Raw genomic sequence first — 23,696 nt, 5'->3', positions numbered from 1 at the left:
CCTCCTCATCCTGTACCTCATCCTTAGCCTGAAATGTGCCCCCCCCACACAGACTCATGAAGAATGCTGGCCAACAGGGAATTTTAAAGGGTTTTCTTATAAAAGCATTTAATGTGGCTAGATTTCTCATGTTGATTTTTCATTGGTTTGCGTCTATCAGGCAAAAGGGAAGGAAAAGGGTTTACAGGAAGAGGAGGCCCATCTCTCAGAGCTTACACAGAGCAGGCCTAGCAGTGCCCACGGTGTTTCTAATGAGCCCTGCTGGCTTTTCCAAGTCTTTCCAAAGAGAAATCACCCACCCTCTCCTCTTCAGAGATACCTCATTACCAGCTCTTTCAATGCATTGTTTTCTGTTTCACTGCCTTAAACTTGACTCAGACCACCCATGTTTTTTATTTCAATTAGTTTTCCCTGCTTTATGACATCTGTTTGGATTTCATCTTTTTTTTTTCTTTCTCCTTCACCAAAAAGTCTAAAATCCCAAGTCAGATGTCTCCAAAGAGCTTATGCGTGTTTGCACAAAACACGTGAAGATCCTTAAGAACTACAAATTATCAACAGGAACAGCTCAATTCCTTTCAGAATTCTTTACTTTCATGGAGGCTGTGTTTACCTTTTATTTTAAGTACTTTCAAGCCCATTCTCTTGAAGTACCTTGCCTTACCATGAGCCCCGTTTGTTTGTTCTTGTTGCCTCCTTCATTCAGGAGAACCATCAATCAGTTTCTGAAACAAGGCAGCCTCTGTGCAGAATCAAAAGCCACCACATCACAGCTGATGGCAAGAGAATGCAGTGGGCATTGTTATTTGTACACAGGCCTTCATCCCTTTGAGAAGTACCTCTGTTTGAAATGAATGAGGCAGACAAGAGTGCTGGCTTCAAAAGCAACTATCCTCCTCTGGGCTTTTCTTGTTGAAAGTCCTGAGCAGCACAGTTACTAGAAAGTAAAGAGAATAAAAAGCAAATCTGAGGCAGGCTACAGGTTTCCTACACAAGAGATGCACACCTGGCCTCAGCCAGGCTGTGCGGCCAGACATCTGCCTTTACTTCGTACAGTTGGGTTTGCAAGGTTAATGTCAAAGAGGCTGTTTATTTTCTACCAGTGATTATGAATGAAAAATACATAAATTTCCTTCACCAAAAGCCTCACCCAGAAGTATGACAGGCTCCTCTCTTTCCTGGTGCTCCTTAAGGGTATCAGTGCTGGTAGGAGCAGAGCTACAGGAACTACTGTTGCCATGGTGATGACTTCAGGACCAAGGGATTGGCTGATCCTTGGCCCAGCTCTTCCACCCAGCTATCACCTCCTCTGCATCAAGAGGCCTCCTTATTCCTTGATCCATTTTTCCTTTGGCTGGAATGTTGGAGAGCACAGTTTTCCAAGGCATTTCATGACCCTTCTGTAGATTCTTGATGACCCTGATGTTGATTTGGACCTAAAGTCTTGGGATAGTGGAAAAGTTAAAACAATATTCAGGGCTCATATAGATGATCATCCTAATAATCGGCTTGAGAATCATCACGGTCATCTCTCAATTGCATAGAGTTTGCAATAACTGCTTGAAAGTTCAGAGCAAATATCTGGCCCATGACCAGGATGTGAAATGAACAGCACAATGTGTATTTGACATGACACCTCATTCACGAATTCACCTTATTTTTCCCATCCTTATCTGCCATGTCTGAATTTTCTTTTTAAGAAGTCTTATATTGTTTGCATCCTTAAAAAGTGTCTTAAATTCATTTGAAGCAAGGCTAACTATAAAGAAAGTATAAGTATATCCCTCAGAAATCCAATGAATTCTTGCTATTAGGTTGGAAGGAAAAAGTGCAAAGGCTTTTCTGGCCAGGAAGGGGACGTTGCATAGTGCAAAACATCTAGACCATATTCTGTGTAAAATCAAATGGGATCATTTAATTTTTTATTCATTTTTGAGAAACAGAGAGAGACAGAGCCCAAGTGGGGGAGGAGCAGAGAGAAAGGGAGACACAGAATCCTAAGCAGGCTCCAGGCTCTGAGCTGTCAGCACAAAGTCTGACGCACAGCTCAAACTCACAAACTAGGAGACCATGACCCGAGCCAAAGTCAGAGGCACCCAGGTGCCCCTCAAATGGGATTACTTAAATGAATGTTTTCTGTTGAAGAAAAGAAAATGTACACTTGCTGTTTGCTTTGGCAGCGCATATGTTAAAACTAGAACAATACAGAGAAGATCGGCATGGTCTCTGCTCAAGGATGACACACAAATTCATAAAGTGTTCCGTATTTCTAGATACTGGTCAAAGGGTACAAATTCCCAGCTATAAGAGAAATGAGATCTGGGGGTCTAATGCACAGGCTGGTGACTATAATTAACAATACTCTGTTATATATTTGAAAGTTATTAGCAGAGTAGTTCTTAACACACACACACACAAATCATAATACGCAAAGGAATGAAGATGTTAACTAACTTTATGGTGGTAATCATTTTGCAATATATACATGTATCTAATCATCACGTTGTATGCCTTAAACTTACATATGTTATATGTCACTAATATCTCAGTAAAGCTAAGGAGGAAAAATTGCCTCAATGCAGAGAAAATATAGACACACACACGGGTATATGGATGATTGGACTCAAGAAAACTAGAATCTCTTTTTTTTAATTTTTTAAAATATTTTATTTATTTTGGGGAGCGAGACAGAGTGTGAATGGGGGAGGAGCAGAGAGAGGGAGACTCAGGATCAGAAGCAGGCTCCAGGCTCTGAGCTGTCAGCACAGAGTCCAACGCAGGGCTCGAACCCATGAACCACGAGATCATGACCCGAGCTGAAGCTGGCCGCTTAATTGACCTAACCACCCAGGCGCCCCACCGGAATTTCTGGCACAAAGGAGGGATAAAGACATGACACTTCTAATCTCAGGGAGCCCCCTAAACAACTAGGGACCTGCTACATCAAGTCACTTACACAAGATTTTGGTCAGTCCCTTTAAAAGCCTGGGGTGGGCCGTGTGGACACATCACACCATCAGGGAGGTGCTTAGGGGGTTCGAGAAATCCAAGTTTTTGCACACATTAAAAGCTTTACAAATACCTGCTGAATAAATGGAAAAGATAAGTAAAGCAAAACAAAACACCCACAACAGCAGAAGCAAACAAAGAATTGAAAACCATTTTGCCTACATGCTAAGTAAGTTCGCAGATAACATTCAAATGAACTCAGGTAGAAATGATTGAGCAGCACCCACAAAAGGAGGTGTGATCCACAGCTCTGGTTCTTTTAATCCTCTCAACACACTTTGAGGGAGATGTTTTTATTTCCACTCTTTTTCAGAAGAGGTTAAGTAAGGTTAACTAATTTGTGCAAGACCACATAACTAGTAGGTGAAAGAACCAGGATTTCAGCCCAGAGCTGTCTGATTCTAAAAGCAGACTATTCCTTCAGTTCACGCCTATATTTTCTTTTCAAGCTTTTCTTGTGTCAAGAGCACAAATCTGAGGCCACATCCCAGTGGCACTGAATCAGAATCTCTGGAGGACTTGGAAACATACATTTAACAAAGAGACAAGATGATTATTATTATGGGGCACCTGAGTGGCTCAGTTGGTTAAGCGTCCAACTTCAGTTCAGGTCATGATCTCATGGTTCATGAGCTCGAGCCCCGCATCGGGCTCTGTGCTGACAGCTCAGAGCCTGGAGCCTTCTTTGGATTCTGTCTCTCTCCCTCTCTCTCTCTGCCCCTCTCCCCCCCATACTTTGCCTCTCTCTCTCTCCCTCTCTCTCTCTCTCTCAAAAATAAATAAAACTTTAGGGGCGCCTGGGTGGCTCAGTCGGTTAAGCGTCCGACTTCAGCCAGGTCACGATCTCGCGGTCCGTGAGTTCGAGCCCCGCGTCAGGCTCTGGGCTGATGGCTCAGAGCCTGGAGCCTGCTTCCGATTCTGTGTCTCCCTCTCTCTCTGCCCCTCCCCCATTCATACTCTGTCTCTGTCTCAAAAATAAATAAATGTTAAAAAAAACTTAAAAAAAAAACCATGATTATTATTATCACAGAAGTTTAAGAAAACAGCTCTATGCATCAGGTGGGAAATGAACTCATGTCTGTTTCCCTTTTACTGATCAAACAGAAGCCATCAGAGATTTGAAGCTCATATGACAAAAATAAATCACGTCATTCTATAGCTTAACAGATTATATTACAGGATATTTGTTCCTCAGTTTGGTAATTATGCATTGTCTGATTGAAAGTTATCTGGGTCCCAAAACACAGAGACCATCCTCTTAAGTTAAAAATAGACATTAGTGGAAACCTCAGACTTTTTTTTAGCTTTCCTCTTTGGTCTTTCAGAGCAGAAGAGAGAATTCGTTTTCAGTTCCTAGCAGCTTTAACCTATGCAGAGGTTCCAGCTGTACAGGAGCTGAAGGACGGCTGGAAGGAGAACCCCAGGCTGAGAGTCAGTCCTCTTGTCTGGTTGCCCACCAGATGGCTTTCATTGGATGAAAAGTTCCATGATCCAGGAAGGAGAAAACCATCATGGCTTGGTTTGCTTTTCTTAGTTTCAGTTTTTCCATGCTTGATGAGAAGAGCAGAGGCCAACTACGTCTGCAGCTCCAATCCCTATCATGGAAGCAAACGATGTCTTTGTACAACCTAAATACTTAATGAATTAAACGGAAAGCAAGACAGTGATTCCTGACAGGGCTAAATGTAAGTCAAGCTGTGAAACTCCACAGCACAGCCCGAAGTAGAGACGGACAAGTTGAACTGAAACCTGACCACTGCTTCTCAGCAATTTTACTGTAAGTTATTCCTGTTATCTCAGAGAGAAATTTGAGACAGAGCTAGAGAAAAGTATGAAACTGATTTCCCTCATGTTGAGCACAGATTGTTGTTTTAGAAATTTGTTTTATACACTATTGCCAAGGAACTTGCTTTGAATGAAATTTCCGGGCATGGTATCTATAATAGCAAATAACGACAGTTACATTTTACAAATACTAGTTTAATATGTTTCTATTCTGATCTCATTTAATCTTTGCAACAACTTGTTAAGGTTTATACTCTTAATTAACACGATTTTACAGATAAGGAAAGAAAACTGGTAGCTTCCTCAGAGAGTTTTTAAGTAACTTGCAGAAAGTCCTCAGCTTGTAACCAAGAGCCCATCTCGTATCACTATACTAACTGCATCCCCAAGGAGGCCATATACATTGGCCGTTAATGTCTCAAAAGACAAATTCCCATACTGGATGAAAATATAAGACCCAACAATATGTTTGTTGCTTAATGATAGGTTTCTGTAATGAAACAATGCAGAAAACCAAAAAAGAAACAAGTTTTATTGAGGAACCTCATGCAACAAAAGGGAAACAGCTGGTCAAGGTGGTATCATATAAAAGAGATTTTGAAACCAAAAACAGTGGAGGGAGGGTGCAAAGAGGCTCCAGATTACAAGGAAAAATATAAAAACAACAGTGAAGACATGGCTTACCAAAGTTAGAAGTGCAAAAACAAATGGAATAAATCAAAAGCAAACTACTGTCATGGGAGGTATGAATTCATGATCAGGCTAAGACAAAAATTAGACAGTCTTGAAAATTAAATAGACACATTTCAATAGACAAAAATTTAGAAGTCATTGGAGCTCTGACAAAAATAGATATAAATTTGAAGACTATATATAAATATATATAAATTTGAAGACTATCTGTATAAATATAGAGGCTAAGAATGCTATACACTTGGTATGTTGGAACCAATAGACATATATTGAACTTAGTAACAACATAAACTCTACATTTTTCTCAAGGTATAGGGCATTGGTATATATATGCTAACTCTTAGATAAGATCCCAAAAATGAATCCAGAGGAAAGTTACATACTTTCTCACCACAGTGCAAAAAAGCTAAATGCTAATAAGTAAAAAAAAAAAAAAAGAAAAAAAGAAAAAAAGAAAGAGAGGAGATTTGGACAAAATAATGATCTAATCTATAGCCTCGGAAGTAGAGCATCCAAGGGTTTAGACCTTAACTCCCTATCTTACTGTTGTGTGACTTAGGCAATTTATTGAACCTCTCTGAACCTAAAAATGTGGCTCTACTTTGCAAAGATGCTGTGAATTTTATCTATAAAGTACATACAATAATATAATACTAAGGCTTAAAGGAAGGTAAAACCATATGTCATACAAGTATGATGTCATATTTTTAATGTACTCATATTTTATTTAACTAGAAAAAAAGCTCAGAATTTTTGCTCATTAAAAGCCAAAGTCTAGAAAACATACATCTAATTACCAACAGTGCTCATCTCTATGACCTGCGATTTCTGATTTTTGTTATTTTGCTTTATTTTTTTACTGTAAATATATAGTTAGTGCACAATAAAAAAATAATAAATATGAAAATAAATATATACTTCTTTAAAACATAGTATAATAAGAAAATAAATATTAATATATTGAGTGCCCTCTAGGTGGGGGTTGCTGTAAACATGTGGCCATTTCAGTTGTTGTTAGTCATCATAATTACTGTAAATTCTGAAATGCTCTCTTTCTCTCTCTCTGTGTAGATAGATAGATACACACACATATGTACACGGTGTATTTACAATATATAATAAAATACACACCAATTTAAATTAATTTTAAATTTAAATATAAATTATAAATTTAAATTACATAAATGTATTTATCTAAATATAAATATGTATTCTATATATATACATACTATACCATTACATATAGTACTAAAGTATATAGTATTATCTATACTAAAGTACTATGTATTATACTATAGTATATATACAGTATACACATTTATATTTAGATAAATAAATTATATATAAATATATACATATATATTTATGCATATAAATATATGCTATGTATAATACTCTATACCTCTATAGCATATAGAGTGTTATATATAGTATATAATATATAGGATTGTATATAGTATTACTTATATAGTATATATAGTATCAAATACATAAAAACAATATTGGGATAACTAATAATTTGAATATGGGCTATAGAATCAGATAACTATATTGTTATCAATATGAAACTTCACAATTTTCTTAACTGTTAAATTTCCTAATTTTTATAAGAGAAAATGTCTGTCTTGGGAAATATATACTGAAATATTTCAGTCTGTATGTATGTACATCTTCAACTTATTCTCAAATGGTTCGGGGGGAAGATTCATATAGAGAAAGAAAATGAGTAATAAAGCAATCCGGGAAAATATAAGCAAACATATAAACAAATGGTGAATCTGGGTAAAAGATGAACCAGGATTCTTCATACTAGTCTTTTAACATTTCTGTAAATTTAAAATAATATAAAAATAAAAACTTACAACAACAAAAAACAAATTAATAACAACTTCTAACAACAGCAGCAAAAATTCTCCTCAGCAACAGGGTGAAGTAGGAAATTAAGAGCATGATATTAACTTCAGGAATATTGTAAAATCGAAAATACCACCTGTCAAAAGTCAGGGGAGTACAAACAATCAGGGCCCAGAGGGAAAGACAGAGATGCATTTTAGAAATATGAAATAAGTCAACAAAGCATGTGATTTCAATCTTATAAAAAGAAGAGAGTCAACATAAGGAAAAATAGGAAGAAATTAATAAAGATGTAGAACAAAAATAAATAAGCTGAAAAAAAATCAGTGAAAATAATAAATAAATTTAACTGTTCACTCTCTTGAAAAGATTATAAGATAAATCAAAATGCTTGGAAATATAATAAATAAAAGAAAAGGTATGAATCAACAAAATTAAATACAAGCAATTGATATAAGGGATTTTAAACTATAAATGATTGCAATGCACAGTTTATTGTAATTCAAAATGTGCAGCCAAATGGACAATACAAAATATAAAATCAGCAAAAGAAGATATAGAAAACCTGAAAATAATGGTGAAGGAGGAAGAACTCAAGAAACTCATTAGAAATGTAACCTAAACAACTTCAGTGAACAGTATTTCTGTATATTCAAGAAACAGATTTTGCCACATTATGTAATCAGTTCCAAATCATGGAGAAACAAAGCCCAGTACTCAATGCATCCTAAGAGATAAGTATCATCCTCACCCACAAATCTGTGAAAAATAGCACACGTGCGCGCACACACACACAAATGCAGTCTTAGGATGGCAAACGTACACAAGTGCCAATCCCAGTAAAACTGGACTGAACAGATTACAACCAAGTTCAGGCATACAGATTTTCCAAAAATAGTTGTTGGCTAAGCAAACAAATAAATATACAGGTATATGAATGAAGAACTTAATGCAGTCAATTAGCAAAGTCCACTGAGGCAAGAATGCCTTGTGCAAAGCATACATTTGCTAACTTATGAATCACCTCATCCACATCAGACTCAACAAGCATTGGCAGAAAAATCACTTTTCACTGAGCTTAGAGAGTGCAGGTGTGACAAGAAGAGTGTGATAATCAATAAAGGTAAATTCTAGGAATGCCAAGAGATCACAACAAATCACAGATACCTTTGGTAAAGTGATCATTTTTTTGTTGTTGAAACTTAAAAGGAAAAAATGAAGAAATGGAGATGCTACAGATGGGAGGGTCCTCAAATATTCCACTTTGGCATAAGGATTATTTTGAGCTAAAGACACTTGAAAAAGGCTGATTCATAAAGGGCATTCTAATCTCCTAAACCAGGAGATAAGGATTCCCATGTGAAAGATGCCCTCCCAGTACCAGGGGGCAAGAACCGTTCTTCCGTGGAGAATAAAAGCTAAAAGAAATCTGTACCAACAAACCTTGTTAAAAGGCTTCTTATCTTCTGTTAGCTTCCCTACATAATTCAGTTACTCGTCCACATTGCCTGCCTTTGTTTAACCCCATATAAAAGCACGTGAGTTTTGCCATGTCTTTGGGTCTTCATTTCCTTTTGAGGGGTTCTGTGTCCTGTAAAATCATACAAATCTGTATACTATTCTTCTGTTAGTCTGTCTTCAGTGGGTTTAATCCTCAGGCCCAACCAAAAAACCCTCAGAGAGTAAAGATAAATTTGCCTCCTCTACAGAATATTCCTGAAGGAAAAGACTGATGGATCGGACTACATGAAAATTTAAACCTGTTCAACAAAATAACACCCCAGGCAATGTGAAAAGACATAATGCAGATTGGGAGGAGATGTTTGCAACACATATAACCACAAAGAATTAACATCAGTAAGAAAAACACTAATGAACTAATAGAAAGATGGGCAAAAGGTCTGAAAAAGCAATCTATAGCACAAGAAATCTAAAAGACAAATGATACAAGTAAAAAGATTCTCAAGCTTGTTTTACCGGTAATCAAAAAGATGAAAAATGAAGGGTGTCTGGGTGGCTCAGTCAGTTAAGCATCTGACTGTTGACTTTGGCTCAGGTCATGATCCCATGGTTTGTGGGTCTGAAACCTGCATTGGGCTCTGTGCTGACAGCTCAAGGCCTGGAGCTTGCTTGCTTCATATTGTATGTCTCCCTGTCTCTCTGCCCTTCCCCCTCTCGCGCTCTGTCTCTCCCTCATTCTGTCAAAAATAATCACAAAAAAATTTTTTCTTTAAAAGATGAAAAATGAGATACCATCAAATGTCTGGCACTATCAAGTGCTGATGATGACATGGAAAAATTAGATAAACATTCACATTTTGATGATTATGTGCTTATTGGCATAACCATTTTGGGGAATAAATGGTCAACATCTAACAACACTGAAGAGAACCATATCTTACAAACCCAGAGATTTCACTTCTAGGAGTAAACTGTAGAAGCGTTGCACTTGTGGACAATGCAAGTCCATTGCAGCATTGTTCGTAACAGCAAAAAACACGCAAACAAAAAAGTAAACCAGACAAATATCCATCAACAGAACCAACAAATTGTAATATACAATGAGACCACTTATAGCAGTTTTATCAATAGAGGTCAATCTCAAAAATATAATGCTGGATTAAAAGCCAAGTGCAGATAAATAAGTAGAGTGTAAAAATTTGTAAACATACAAAATAATGCTATATATTTGAACAGCTACATACATATGTTGCAAACATATACATAAAGGAGAACCATCAGCACCAGACTTCAGATGTGGTTGCCTCTGAGCAGGGAAAAATGAGATTGGGTTTGGGAGGAGGTACACAGGTATTCAATTTTATAACAAAAATAAGAAGCATATATGTTTGGTTTTGATGGATCTGGGTAGCAGGGTGGAATTCACAAATATTCATTACAGTGTGTTTGAAATCATTAAATGAGCTGCCCAGTTTTAAAAACACATAAAAGGGGCGCCTGGGTGGCGCAGTCGGTTAAGCGTCCGACTTCAGCCAGGTCACGATCTCGTGGTCCGTGAGTTAGAGCCCCGCGTCAGGCTCTGGGCTGATGGCTCAGAGCCTGGAGCCTGTTTCCGATTCTGTGTCTCCCTCTCTCTCTGCCCCTCCCCCGTTCATGCTGTCTCTCTCTGTCCCCAAAATAAATAAACGTTGAAAAAAAAAATTTAAAAAAAAAATAAAAACACACAAAAAATACAAAAGTATATAAGCTAGTATATAAAATATATAAACATCATTAATAGGTAATTCACAAAGAAAATATCTAATAAAAATGGGAGTGGTGGGAAATCCAACTTTAACTCACTAATTAAAAAAATTTAAATATACACATACCATTTTGGCTTATCAATGGAACATGAAATTGCAAAAATGTGAATAGCTAATGTTAACAAGGGGGAAAGGTGGGTAGGAGCGGAGACTACATCCATTCACTCTGCTGATGGAAACTTAAATTTGGCAGTACATGTGAAAAACGCAAAAAATTAAAAACTTAAAAATACACACACACACACACACACACACACACACACACACACACACATTTATAACCTTTGCCTCAGAAATTCTACTTTAAGAAACTTAAGAGCATAGGAAGTGATCAGCAATGTGGGCCAAGATTTATGCTTAGGTATATTTATTGCAGCACTGTTCATCATAGTGATGTCTTAAAAAAAAAAAAATAGAAAATTGAGGTCATTATGATACACATGTAACTGTTTCAAATAATATTTTATTTTATTATTTTTCAATGTTTAGTTATTTATTTTGAAAGAGACTGAGATAGCACAAGCAAGGAAGGGACAGAGACAGAGGGAGAGAGAGAACTGCAAGCAGGCTCCACACTGTCAGCACAGAGCCCTATGTGGGGCTTGACCCCATGAATCATGAAATCATGACCTGAGCCAAAACCAAGAATTGATGCTTAACCCACTGAGCCACCCAGGCGCCTCCAAATAATATTTTAAAAGAATATCTAATGCTGCTGAAATATGTCATTAATATGTTATGACAGGTTATAAAAGCATTTGTACAGTATGTTTGTTTGCAATTGTATTTTTAAAAACAGATAAATTTGGAGGTATCCAAATCACAATGTCAACAGTGGTTATCTCTGGATGGTGAAATTTCATCATGTTTTTCTTTTTGCTCTTCATTTTCTTTTCAATAACAAATATTTAATGATTTTACAATAGAAAAAGTTATTTAAGATAAAACATTCACCAAAATAAGCTTTGGTTGGCTAAAGATTCCAATATAAAATCTAACTATGGAAGAATTTGCAAAAAGTTTTGAAAAAAAAGTGTTTATCACCTCTCTGGGGGAATTTTAACTTTCTCAGCTTTGAAACAATTTTAATGATTGCACTATAAAAATTAGCATTACTAAAGATTTTTGAAAAGGGAAAATATTTCTATCAAACATTACAAAGAATTAAGATCTATCACAATTAGCTAATTCAAATTGTAAAATCAATGTCAATTTGCAAAAGACAAATAGGTAAAAGACAGGACCATTCCCATAAGGGAAATATAATTAGTAGAGAAACAGAGGGGGAAAATGTTAATTCTCTCTAGAAATCAAAGAAATGTAAATGAAAGCAGTCTAAAGATGACAGTTTACATATTCTAAAAGAACCATAAAAAAAAAAAAGTTGAATGTTAATATCCAGTGCTGGTGAAGCTGCCCAGAAATTGATTCATAAATTCATTTACAACTATATCATTCCTACCCTTTAGGCAGAAATGTTACCACTCAGAATTTATTCTTAAGAAATACTTTGGCAAAAGCAGGAAGGTCCCTCTTCATCTACTTGACTACTAAATGTTGGAACTTCCAGGACTCAGCCCTTTGGCACCTTCTCTCTTCCATGCATGTGCATGCACAGTTTGGAGGAGCTCATCCATACATGCACCAAGACCTCTGTCTTCAAAGTTCTCCAGGGGGACAACACACCAGTGCAGAGATTTTCCTGGGGATGGATGAAGAGAAATGGACGGACCTTGAGGGCAGTTCAAGGACTCTGAATTCAGTCAAAGAGGCAATAAAGACAAGAGGGGCCAGCAAAGAGAGTCAGAGAGATGCCTAAAGCAATTTTCACCATAGTATTAATCACTTAGGTTAATAACCTAACATTCCAGGCTTTATCCACTAGGGAGTACCAGTGAGGTCATCAGTAATTTCCTAATTGCACTAGCCCTCAGCTCACCTGTAGGCCACAAGATCTCAGCTGCCCTTGAACACCACCTCCATAAACCCCTTGAACACTCCCTCTAGAGCCCTACCATGCTAGCAGCCAGAATTTTCCCTCTGCTAGTGGCCCCCCGGGACTATGTGGCAACAAGGTGCATCCTACTTGGAGGTCAGGAAGCAGACCTGCTTGAACCCCACGTCTCACATCATATCTTGGTTCCACAAACATACTTATTTACTTGGTGTCCCAGTCTGGGGTCTCCACTTCATGTGAGTCCTTTTACAGCTTAAGGATGTTTGGACGTTTACCATCTTTCATAATCATGACCTCATGAGGTCACCAGTTTCATTATCTCCACTGTTCAGAGGTCATGACTGACCCAAGGCAGAGCTGGGCTCAAGTCCTGATATTTTGCCATTGGTCCATGTCTCTCTCCATGGCACCAAGTTTGGCCAAGACTGGGTCCTGCTACTCAATTAACAGCCTACCATTTCCTTTTTTGTTTATATACTGTCTGTGAAAAAATGGACAAGGTGAGTTACTTTTCTATCAAGAGCTAAAACAAGCAGGTTTGCTGCAGAGATGATATGACAGCAAAAAGAAAGAGTCCCCAGAGGCAAGGAGCCTTGTGTAAATCTGACTGTGTTGTCGGCCCAGCTCCAAGATCCCAATTACACACCAGCTGACCTCTGAGATCTAATCTCCGCTATTTCCTAAGGCATCAGGACAATTCGCTATCCCAGGAGTTCTCGGAACCATCAGATTAGGAGTAAAATTGTGGAGTAAAAAATGGCTCTCTCCAGGGTAGCACTCCAGGCCCATAAATTTAAAGGAAGCCTAGACACAGCAATATTTTCCTCCTCCTATCCCTGAACTTTGCCTAGAGGTAAAACACCTTCCCCAACCTGGCTCACTCAGGATAAATACTTGCTCCTCTCATGCAGAACGCAGGCTGCTAAGGGGAGGGAGGGCAGGTGTCACACCTGTGGGGTTCACCTGAATGATCTGATGGTTTCTCAAGGTATAAGAAATGGGGCTGATGGAACCCTGAGACATTCAGAAATTCCTCTTTGGAGCTGAAGAGATGCCTCCTCCGCCAGACTCAAAGGGAAAAAACAAACTTCTCAAAGGCAGATTTGCACCAACTGGCCTGGGCAGGACCATATAGACAATCTTCTCTGGTGCCCACTATGCGTTGCCCCCAGGGGTGCATAGATTCTCCAGCCCATGGACATGTCTCCTAGGGTCTGAGGAGTCTAACCAGGGATAGATTCACCACCAAGCTCCTAGACCTGACTCAAGAAAACCACCTCTCCAGGCCGTGGGGTACTATCCCCTGAAAGGAGGGCCCTTCCCAGTCTAGAGACTGTTTTCTCTGGCCACTAACTTGAGAAAAGAAACCACGTTTTCAAATTTAAATTCAGGGTAGCTGGTTCAAGACGGGCAATGGGAATTACTCAAAAAACAACAACAAAAAAGCAAATATTAGACAGAGGAGGCTTTATTTTTTAAATAGAAGGGAATACATCACATCACAATCTACACAGTTAATTTCAAAATCAAGAACAGGAAACAGATGCCATCTATACTTTTTTTCAAAAACAGTATAACTAGTTCTCCTATTCTTTATTATAGATGGAGGGGGGTGGAGAGAAAGGGAAGGAACATGTAAGTGTAGGAAAAATCAAAAGCACAGTGAAAAATTGTAATCAATAAAAATAATAGCAGGCATGTGTTGTGCTGGGCACTGTGCTAAGCACAGTTTATGGTTCTCATTTATTCCTCCCCCAAACCCTTGAGGTAAATAATAGTACTACCCCTGAGTTAGAGTAGGGAACTGAGATTTTAAATAATTTTCCCACTAATCGAGCCATGAAGGGAGAGGGCAGCATAGAGATCCAGCTGTCTGTTCTCACAAAGCCTCCTCTCAAGAGACAAAGATACAGAGACAGCCTTTCCTCTGGAAGGAAACTTATCCTGCTATCTTTAGAATTCTGTAGCTAAATACTTCCCTTTATCATTTCTCAACAATAGGAGTTACAGGGTAAATTTTGTGCTTCAATGGAAAACGATGCATTGTCTAACCACTGCACAGCCTTCCTGAGTTATCTGATTCGAATCTTCATTGCCCTTGAGGCATTTTACAACGCTGTACATCACAGATAACTAATAGCAATGCAAAATGCAAATCCTGCCCTGTCCTGTGTGGATGTCCGATTGACTTTCCTCCTGCAATGGAAGAAGCTAACTGTGCCTCCATTAGCACATTTCAACATTCTTGTATCCATATATATTTGGGGGAGGGGGGGTTGGCTTCTTCTTTGAACTAGTTATAGGAACACCCTTACCAGCTTCCTCATTAACAAGTTAAATAAAATATTTACCATATGTTCATTTTTAATATCTGAATGAGAGCCATGATTTTATCTTTTTTAAAAAAAAATCTGTCTTAACAGAATTATCAAAGCTTGTCAAAGCATCCCATGCCTTTCTGGAGGATCCTAAGCATGATCTAACCCAAATGGTTTCAAGAGCACCTGGGTAACCGGCAATGCTGTATAAATAAGGTCATTCGTAGCACAGACTTGCCCTAACAATTTCCAACAAACACTGTTCTGTCCATGGCAAAGCTTCATGGGCAAGAACGCCAGTCCCCTCGTTTTCCCTGGACTTTTTTTTACTGTTGATTGGGGAACATTCTTCTGTATATAAATTATATAATTCCATCACACCATCCATTGCTTTTATCCTGAGCTAGTCTCATGGACTATCTCAGGGCTCTCTCCATGAAATAGCTGAGAAAGCGTTTGAGAACACTTGTTTTGAAAATAATAATCTAATAAACACACAATCTATGTCTTTATCAGCAGTTCAAGAGCACACAGCACAATCCCAATTTTTTTTGACCTTAGATACACTAGGATGTCACCCTTGGCAAACTTGCCTTTGGTTGGGTTTTGGAGTTAGACAATTGTAATTGAAATCCCATTCCACCACTTACTAGAATGTGGATTTGGGCAACTCAGTAACTTCCTTAACCCTCAGTTTTCTTCACTGTACAAAGCGGAATAATCACACCTGTGTCATAGGATTATTTCTGAGGTTTCAATGAGTTACATGGCCAGCCTGGCACCTTTGGGAATTGGTCCCTGAGCTGTTAACCCCTGACTTCTAGGCCTGTCTACCAGTCAATGACTACTGCATCATCAAGACACCATATGTGGTGGAAAAATGGTGAGTCATTGGTAGCCCTTGAAGCAGATCACTGGGAACTTCTCTTCATTTTTTGCAGCCAAAGACTTCATTTGCTAATGAAGCTTTTGTGAGATGAGTGTGTGACACAGTATATAGACCCGCTGCTGCAGAGAGGTTTGGGCATCTCAATTTGAGATACTTCAGCCCTGCCTGATGCCCAGGATGGTGTCAGTGCTACTGGGTATCCCATATTCAGAAGCACGGGGACCCAGCATGCTGACACCCCACCTTCCCAACCTGTGTCTTTGGTCTGCTTCAATCAGTTACTCAGTTTGTGACTTCGCTGGTCTCCCTGAGGAACCGAACATCATCACTCATCACCAAGCCCAACCAACAAGCCAAGCAGCTAGAGGAGGCAGGCAGAGTCTAGTCTATACCCTCCCTCTTTCCCACAGAGGAGAAAACTCTTGGCCAATTTTAAGGAGCCAGCAAAGTTCCATGTCTATCTGGTTGTTCTAAACCAACTTAAACCTTTATTTCCTTTTGCTTCCAAGCAATCAGAGAAATAAAAAGATTTTCCATTCTACTGAAACTACTAAAGTCGTAAGAGGCATTACTGATTCCAGAGTATCTGGTGACCAAAAACAAAACAAAACAAAAAGGCTATTCTGGTTTTGGGGTTTTGGTTTGTTTGTTTGTTTAACTGTTCCACAAACCACAACTGTAATTCGGACAGGGAGAGTAAATGGACCAGCACAGAGCAGGAAACAAAAATAAGTGCAGAAAGAGCTCAATTCTTTGCTGACCAGCTACCTTGATCTTCACTTTAGACTGGAACTGAGAGAGCAATAGAGGTCACAGGGACCTAGAAGTCCTCACATCCAATGTGCATCAATTAGACACGTGACCTTGGACAAGGAATCTGAAAACCTCCGTTTTCTCACCTGTAAAATGGGGAAAATAACTCCTACCTCATTTGTTACAAAAGTCAAATGAGCTTTGACTCTGCCAACAGCTGTCAGAGGTGCCTTCCACGTGATAATGTTTGATCTCATGATTCCATTTGACAGAGGAGAAAACTGAGCCTGAGAGAAATTACATATTTTGCCCCGGGTTACAAACCTAGTCTGAGGCAGAGCCAATGCAAAGTTTATCTGCAAAATTTTATCAATAAAGGGATGGTGATCTTGATGAATAAATATCTGCTTGAACTTCTTAAAACACTTCGTTCTTTTGAATAGTCTAAAAGCTTACCTGCAAACTTGTTTTCACCTTTCATTTGTCTACTGATCTTAGAAAAACTTTTTAAAAAGATATGGAACGGTTAAACTCCAGGCCAACCCCATTCCAAAGGAGGATGTGTTTCAAGCCTTCTTGTTTTCATCATAGTCCCACATGGTACAAAAATGTCTACAGACTGATCGGTGGCCCAATAAAAGCTGGGTCACTTTCCCGATGGCAGCCTGGCCCCAAGAAGGAGTGAGAGGTGTCCTTTTCCAATGACATGACCCTAAAAGTGTCATAAATTTCATCTTGGGAGCAGAGTACGGTTCAGACATAGGGAAGAAAGCCCCATGCAGTTGTGAGGAAAGCCAGACACACAGGGCTTAAGGATTAGTGGTTGTTAAGAAAACTGATCCTGGACTCAGATGGCCCTCATTTCCCCTCTCTCTGCCTTTTACTGGTAAGATATGGTTTTGTCCCAGTTCTTACTCTCTTAAATCTCAACCATAAACCAAGGGAAATAATAGTACCATTCCAAAAGTTATTGTTTCAATTACTCTTTTCTGAGAATTCCAACCTGAGGCTGCCCTTCCTCCCTATCCCCAGTTTCTGAAGATGAAAGCAAGAAAACCTGATTCTGAATATAAAACTCTGTTTCTTTCATAAGTGAACTTCACCACAATCCCCTGGCTTCTCCCCACCAGGGACTTGCTCTCTTTATCTCTGTAAATTATTTATTTCTTTTCTTCTGATTAACTTTCTTATCACCATTACACTAAAAGAAAAGGTTACCGTCAGGTCATCAAATGCCAGTCTCTTGAAATGTCTATTTCTTCCAGAAGCTTTTCAAATTAAAAGAGAGCAAGAATTGGGCAATTTTTAAGAATCTAATTATAAAGCCATTATTATTTTAGACGGAGGATTATAGACAGTGCTGATAACTCTGCTGGAGACTCCAGCCTCCATGGGATCAGGCCTATCCCCTTCTCAGTTCATGGGAAATGAAAAGTGCCCCTAAAACCTCTGGGCTTTCTTTTTTTTTTTTTAATTTTTTTTTTTAACGTTTATTTATTTTTGAGACAGAAAGAGACAGAGCATGAACAGGGGAGGGGCAGAGAGAGAGGGAGACACAGAATCTGAAACAGGCTCCAGGCTCCGAGCTGTCAGCACAGAGCCCGACGCGGGGCTCGAACCCACGGACCGCAAGATCATGACCTGAGCCGAAGTCGGATGCTTAACCGACCAAGCCACGCAGGCGCCCCACCACTGGACTTTCTTGAACGTGCAAATGACTAAAGACCCCACTAATGGATCTAGTGACTCTGCCACTGTATTAATGGAGTCAACCACGTTACAGTCAAGTCATTAAGGCCTAGGAGCCTGTCTATCCCTCTACCTCAGAGTCTTCACCCCTTTTCAATGGAGCACCTTTATCAGTTGTAAAAAAACCTTGAGCACTCCCCCCCTCAAAATATATGGGTATGTATATGCTTACAAATTATATAGCACCAATATATTACATAGTGCCATATACTAATTATATAGTATGAAGGTATATCAAATATTATATATAGCTCTTGGATCCAAATGGCGGAACAGCATGGAAGTTTTTTGTGTGTCTCCCATCCATGAAATACAGCCGGACCAACACTAAACCATCCTGCCCACCTAGAAAACTGATCTGAGGATTAACACAACAATCCGCACAACCTGAACCACAGAATTCAGCAGGTGCGAGGCTCGGAGAGGTGAAGTGGGGGAGAGAGAAGCTGCAGGGGGCAGGGGAGCCACTTTTGCATGTGGAGAGAGGATGGAGACGGGGGGAGGGGGAAGAATACGGGAAAAGCACCCCCTTCCCCAAAAAGCAGCTGGAGGGAAAGTGGAAAAGTGGAAACAGCCGCAGGCACTGAACTAAAAAGGGAGAAACGAGAGGGTTTAAATTCCATTAAGACCATCAACAGGGGAAGCGCTGAGTCTGAAACTCCGCAGCTCAATACCTGGTGGTGCTCTGGTGGGAAGGGCGAATCCCCGGGAGCAGAGTGGGGTCCGGAGGTCTTCAGGCCACGTGGAGAGAGGCGGTTCCCCTGCTGGGAGAACACCTGGTAGAAGCTGTGTGGGTCCCCCAAAGGCAAGGCCCCAGTGGACCTGGGAGAACGACCACATTCGCTGGTACTGGAACAAGGTCGTTAAGGGTGAAGCCTGGTGCCAGATGTGTGTTGTGATTTTCCATAGTCCCTGAGGCGCTGCTGCTACACTATCTCGCGAACTTTTTCTGGGGCGGGCTGGCACCTGGCCTCACTCTCTGGGCATCGGCAGCAGCAGGGTCCAGCAAGCGTTGCTGGCACCCCGCCATTGCTGGGCGAGACCCTCCTGCAGACGGGCAGAACAGGTCAAAGCCACAGTCCCTCACAAGCAAGGGGTCAGGAAAAACAGACGCATCTGAGACCAAACTCAGGAGGGAGGTGCTGCCTGGGGCTTGGTCACGGACTGTGTAAAAGCGGGGAGTGGATGGAAGCCGAAGACGAAGGACGGGTGCGCGATTGCTGATCCGGGAGAACAGCTCTGACACTAGACGTCGGGTAGTCGGGTGACGCCATTTTTGCCGCTCCCGCACATGCGCATACGCACCTACAAGCGCCATAACAATCCATCCCAGTAAGCTAAGCAGCGCCATCTAGTGGAGAATGGGGCCATTACACTAAGCCCCGCCCAGCTGGGCCAACCTTGCTCTTCAGGAACACAAGTCTCTCCGCCTGCTTAGTTTATGGACTATAAAGCGCTTCCTAATTTGACTTCTAGGGGGAAACGAAGTCATTTCACTCGTATTTCAGTCTGTTCGCTGGTCCATCTATTCAATTTTCTTTCTTTTTTTTCTCTCTTTTTTGTTTCTCTTTCTTGAATACAGAAAGAGAAAAAATTCATTTTTACTTTCAATTTTTATGAAAAATATTTTTCTTTAATTTTTTCTACTATATTTTCTACCTTTGTGTAAATTTTTTCAAATTCTATTTTACTTCCATCATTTCATTTTAGTCTACTTCAGGGTATTCATTTTTTCAAATTTTCAAGTGATTTCCTTTTTTACTTCTTTCCTCTTTTTTCTCTAATCTATCAAGCCCCTTTCAACACCCAGACTAAAACACACCTAGGATCTAGCATTATTTATTCTAATTTGTGTGTGTGTGTTTGTTTTTAATTTTTTAATTTAAATTTTTTTTTAATTTTAATTTTTTTAATTTTAATTTTTTAACCTCATTAATTCCTCTTCTCCCTTCAAAATGACAAAACGAAGGAATTCACCCCAAAAGAAAGAGCAGAAAGAAACGACAGCCAGGGACTTAACCAACACAGATACAAGCAAGATGTCTGAACCAGAATTTAGAATCACGATAATAAGAATAGTAGCTGGAGTCGAAAATAGATTAGAATCCCTTCCTCCAGAGATAAAAGAAGTAAAAGCTAGTCAGGATGAAATAAAAAATGCTATAACTGAGCTGCAATCTCGAGTGGAGGCCAGGGCGGCAAGGATGGATGAGGCAGAACAGAGAATCAGCGATATAGAGGACAAACTTATGGAGAATAATGAAGCAGAAAAAAAAGAGGGAGATTAAGGCAAAAGAGCACAATTTAAGAATTAGAGAAATCAGTGACTCATTATAAAGGAACAACATCAGAATCATAGAGGTCCCAGAAGAGGAAGAGAGAGAAATAGGGGTAGAAGGGTTATGTGAGCAAATCATAGCAGAAAAGTTTCCTAACCTGGGGAAAGACACAGACATCAAAATCCAGGAAGCACAGAGGACTCCCATTAGATTCAACAAAAACCGACCATCAACAAGGCATATCATAGTCAAATTCACAAAATACTCAGGCAAGGAGAGAATCATGAAAGCAGCAAGGGAAAAAAAATCCTTAACCTACAAGGGAAGATAGGTTTGCAGCAGACCTATCCACAGAAACTTGGCAGGCCAGAAAGGAGTGGCAGGATATATTCAATGTGCTGAATCAGAAAAATATGCAGCCAAGAATTCTTTATCCAGCAAGGCTGTCGTTCAAAATAGAAGGAGAGATAAAACGTTTCCCAGACATAAAAAAAAATACACACACACACACACACACACACACACACACACAATTTTCCAAGGTAATATTTTAGTCCATCCATGCTGCTGTAATAGGTTATCATAGACTGGGTGAACAACAGAAATTTGTAAACAAAAGAAATTTATTTCTCACTGTTCTGGAGGCTAGAAAGTCCGAGATCAAGGGATCAGCAGATGTGGGGTCTGGTGAGATCCTCACAGATGGCCATGTTCTCACTATAACCTCAGAGGAGCAAAGGAGCAAAGAATTGGGGTGCCTGGTGGCTCAGTTGGTTAAGCGTCTGACTTCGGCTCAGGTCACAATCTCATGGTTTGTGAGCCCAAGCCCCACATCCAGCTCTGTGCTAACAGCTTGGAGCCTGGAGCCTGCTTTAGATTCTGTGTCTCCCTCTCTTTCTGCCCCTCCCTGGTTCACACTCTGTCTCTCTCTCCCCAAAATAAATAAACATTAAAAAAATTTTTTTTAAAGAAGCAAGGAATCTGTGTGTAGTCTTTTTTACAAGGACACTCCCCCCACTCATGAGGGCTCTGCCCTCAGGACCTTATCACCTCCCAAAGACCACATCTCTAATACCATCACTTTGGGGGCTATGCTTTAACATATGAATTTTAGAGAGGCATCCAGCCTCTAGCAGAAAATATAAAAACATCTTTAGGGCCTATTCTGTTCTTCTTGTGCCCTGATAGACCTCACAGAAGCCAGTTAGAGGCAATGGTTCAAACTTCGTGGAGAACTTGTTTTTCGAATGAAAGCTCTCCAGGCCTCAGTCCTAGAAGCTTTAATTGGATTGTTCTTGGGCTGTCCCCAAACCTGTCCACTCCCTGAGATCTCAGGCTGACTCTGATTCCAGTGCTCAGATTTTGAAATTACTGGCCCAGACCCTCTCTTTGGCTACCCTTTTCATTTTATCACTATGGTCCTACTGTTATCTACCTCCTGGAGACCCTCTTGTTTCCCTATGTAAATTAAAACAATCAAACAATAATAATAACTGCCATTTATTATTTCCTGCTTGCCAGAATTGCTTTATCTCTTTCCATTATGCCCTTTAACCTGATCAGGTAGATATCAGTAGTCCTTGTACAGATGGAAGAAAAAACACTAAAGCTCAGAATACTCAGGTCTTACCCCAGGTTACCCAGTTAGGAAGTGGTAGGCCAGGGATTTGAACCTAGACCTGTCTGATTCCAAAGCCCGGGCTCTTGGCCACTGAGTATGCTGTCTCCAGAATAAGTGACTGCATTTACTGAACTTCTACTATGAACCAGGCACTGGGCTCTGCACTTCACATGCACATCTCTAATACTCATGATGTATCTGCTTTTGTACAGAGATGATTCTCAGGCTGCAAGTTCTGATGTACACGAAATGTCTTTACTTTCTGTAAGCCATCTGAATTACTGACTCCAAACTCCTGTTTTTCAAGCCCTCCCGGATTTCTTCTTTCCACCCCACCCCTACCCCCAGTGTGCCATAGTTCTGGATCAGACACAGCAACACCTAGGCCTGGGGGTGGGGGTGCCGCCTGGTTCTCTCTCACCCACCCCCCCAGGTGGCCATGGAGGGGCCTGTCCTCCCCATCTTCCATGACCTGTTAGTGCTGGAGGCTCACTGCTCTCCTACTTCCCTCCAGGCACAGGGGCATCCTTTTGCCCATCTGCCAGCACCACATAGCCATATCCCCCTTGTGTTCTTACCAACTTCCGGCAGGGTTTCTGGGAAGCCAGGGACGGTCTCCTTTGCCCTCAGACCTACAATCTTTTCATCTCCACTGACCTGCGAAGCCCAAGAGACTTTCTTTCTGATGATGGGAAGGTGGGGTGCTCCTGCTTCCTTTAAAATATGTTTAGCCTTGGGGTGCCTGGGTGGCTCAGTCAGTTAAGCGACCGACTCTTGATTTTGGCTCAGGTCGTGATCTCACCATAATGAGATCGAGCCCCATGTTGGGCTCCACACTGGGCGTGGGGCCTGTTTGGGATTTTCTCTCTCTCCCTCCCTCTCTCTCTGCCCCTCCTCTGCTCATGTGCATGTTCTCTTTCTCAAAATAAATAAATAAACGTAAAAACGTGTCTTTCTTGGTTACGATTCATTTGTCCTAGGTCCTAAGTTTGGGGAAGAAAGAGGATTTGTAGAATTCTCTCTAGTTTGCCCTTCTTAAGTGGAAGCGAGAACAAGGGGGAGATGTTGGGAGAAAAATCCTATTAAGTTAGTATTTCAAAGTATTATCTCTGGCTCATGCTATCCCATTTTACAGGTGAGGAGATGGAACTCATTAAGGTTAAGTAACATTTTGCTTGGCTAATAGATAGTAGACCCAGCATCCTCAGGCTCTGGAAATCTTATTCTCTGTGAAGTCCTCCTCTCTTCCCTGCCAGTAGTCTCCCCGGCAAGCTTCAAGAAAACACAGCAGAGCTTGTGCATTAAAACCACCACACAAGGGTGATGGGTTAGGAAGGCAGAGCTTGGGCAGACAGGTGCTGTCTGTATAGCACCCCTGAAAGGGAACAGGCATCTTTCCTCCTATCCCACCCAAAGAGAGCCTCACAAAATGAGTTGGCATGCGATGATCGTAGGGAGATTTTGGTGAAGCAGGGACTTACAAGGGCCAGAACTTTGAAAGTCTCTTCCCATGTAGAAAGTGG

General features: G+C 40.3%; 2 protein-coding genes and 1 non-coding gene across 3 annotated transcripts in view; 2 read left to right on the top strand and 1 right to left on the bottom strand.

Moving 5' to 3' along the window:
* ALDH1A2 (aldehyde dehydrogenase 1 family member A2) overlaps positions 1-19,553 on the bottom strand; it is a 399,898-nt gene extending 380,345 nt beyond the window's left edge. Inside the window, exon 1 of the mRNA XM_047864525.1 lies at positions 18,948-19,553. The gene's annotated coding sequence lies outside the window, so the exon portion shown is untranslated. The remainder of the gene's footprint in view (positions 1-18,947) is intronic.
* Positions 2,169-2,271, top strand: LOC125169158 (U6 spliceosomal RNA). The gene has a single exon (XR_007153490.1). It is a non-coding gene; the product is annotated as a U6 spliceosomal RNA (small nuclear RNA).
* LIPC (lipase C, hepatic type) overlaps positions 4,669-23,696 on the top strand; it is a 160,420-nt gene continuing 141,392 nt past the window's right edge. The window contains exon 1 of the mRNA XM_047864530.1: positions 4,669-4,786. The gene's annotated coding sequence lies outside the window, so the exon portion shown is untranslated. The remainder of the gene's footprint in view (positions 4,787-23,696) is intronic.

The sequence above is a fragment of the Prionailurus viverrinus genome, chromosome B3 (assembly GCF_022837055.1).
Source record: "Prionailurus viverrinus isolate Anna chromosome B3, UM_Priviv_1.0, whole genome shotgun sequence".
NCBI lineage: Eukaryota > Metazoa > Chordata > Mammalia > Carnivora > Felidae > Prionailurus > Prionailurus viverrinus.
Note: the sequence above shows the minus strand (reverse complement) of the source record. Positions and strands in the feature narration are given on the sequence as shown.